This window comes from Pinus tabuliformis, chromosome 6 (assembly GCF_031772625.1).
Source record: "Pinus tabuliformis cultivar Carrire ecotype Pingquan chromosome 6, CPIR1, whole genome shotgun sequence".
In the NCBI taxonomy this organism is placed as follows: Eukaryota; Viridiplantae; Streptophyta; class Pinopsida; order Pinales; family Pinaceae; genus Pinus; species Pinus tabuliformis.
In genome coordinates this window covers 1392062045-1392064208 of record NC_142292.1, presented here as the reverse complement: position 1 = coordinate 1392064208, position 2164 = coordinate 1392062045, and positions in this window count along the sequence as shown.

Sequence of the window (2164 nt, the reverse complement as noted above, 5' to 3'; positions counted from 1 at the left end):
AAAGTATCTGGCACACATGATTTTATGGGCAATAACCATTCCAAAAAATGACCACCACAAGTGCCACTATGACAGGAATTGAGCACTTGCTCTACTTGAGCATGGATGAGACAACGACGAAGGAAAGTGTTAATATTGCGATGATAAAGATCATCACTGATGAGGAGATAGCGAGGGGATTAATGTGAAATATGTCGTTGATCATAACAATTAATATGGGTGGAAAATTTTTAGGTTTGTAAATAGGTGGGAATGTATCCATACCAAGGGTCATCAGAGGTTATAGCGAACAAGTGTTCACCTGGAAGGTCATCATTCACCAGCGGATTTGGTGCACCAGTATGAAATTCGAAAATGAATTCAACAAGGGCTACACATTTCTTACTCTTGGGCGTGACAAATTCCAAATCAAATTCCTGGAATATAACAATCAAATAGGCATACTTTTCATTGACGATCCGCCGACTCAACAGGAAGGCCATGGGGTTGGAGTTAGTCACAACCTTGGTGGTATGTGTAAGGATATAATGACGCAGTTTCTGAACAGAAAACACAACAACTAGGGTAAACTTTTCTTCATGGGAATAAGACACGAGGGGACCGCTAATATTCTTACTGACATAATAGATGATGTGCTCATTTTCAGGTTCCATCTCCTTGAATTAGGACCCCAGCAACTGAATAAGTGGAAGTTGAGATATATAAGATGAAGTCCCTCTCAAATTTAGGTGGGTTGATCAAGGGAGAGGAATTGAGGGCATGTTTAAGGGCATCAAAAGTATGTTGATCTTGGTCATCCCAAACAAATGGAATGTTAGATTGAAGGAGTCTGAAAAACCCATGAGTAGTGGTGGCATAGTTAGGAACAAATCGACGAAGAAAGTTGGCTTTTCCTTGGAGGATTTGTAACTAGCTGAGGGTGCGAGGAAGAGGAAGTTATAGAATGGCTTGAACTTTGAGAGGGTTGAGGGTGATACCATATTTTGACACAATGAAGCCCAAAAGTTGGCCTATAGGAACACAAAAGGCACACTTAAGGGGATTGAGTTGAATGTTATACTTGCAACATCAAAGGAAGATGGTACACAAGTCATCAAGGTGTTACGACTAGAGCTTGGAACGAGCAGTGAGATTGTCAAGATACGTAAGGATAATGTGAGTCAAGACATGTTACACTAAAAATTGGCCTCAATATTCTTCAACTCAAAAGGCATGACCGTATATGCAAAAGTTCCCCATGAACTGGTAAAGTTAGTTTTAAGTTGCTCAACAAAGCAGAAATGAATCTGATTGTATCCTGAGAATCCATCCATAAAGGAAAGGACCTCATGTCCCACACACTTGTCAATGATTTGGTCGATGAAAGGTGTGGAGAAGTTGCCTTTGGGAAAATATTTTCTTATATCATGAAAGTTTGTGTAGATGTGAATGGTGTCTTGATTCTTTAGAATGGGAATAGAATTGGACACCCATGTGGTGTATTCAATGGGATAAATGAAACTAGTGTGCATGAGTTTGTCGATTTTGGCTTTGATAACATCATGTTTGGAAGGATGAATAGGCCTTTTATTTTGGCAGACATGAATGGCATCGGGCCATGTGTCAATATGGTGTTCAACAATGGCGGGATCAAGTACAAGCATCTCAAAAAAGGACCAAGTGAAAACATCACGAAATTATTTGAATAACTTAGTGTAAGCCTCAATTTCTTTTTAGGTGCATTGTGCCCCAAGGTGATATTTTCTTCGACCCTTGGTTTATTTGAAATGTTAGTTTTGATGGTAGGGGAAATGTTAGCCATAATTCCTTCTTCGAAAGCATCTAGTGCAGGGATGGGATTTTTTAACCAATCAACCTCACCAAGGATGAACCCTTTTGACTCCACAACATATTGGTCATGGGTTTGTTGTGGAAGGAAGTACGTACGATGGTGCATATCATCCCAAGGATAATTAGGGGTGGTCATGGATTCCATGATGTGTTCATCAGAATGTGGGAGGACAGGAGGAAGAGGGAACACATGATGAAGAGGTACTATCTGAGGCATCTTCATGAGAGACAAGGTTCACATGTGCATCGTCAGAAGGGCGGGACAGATGACTAGTAGATGTGACATCTACCAATGTTGAGACCAAAGTGTCCTCCGAAGAAGGTTCGAAAGAGG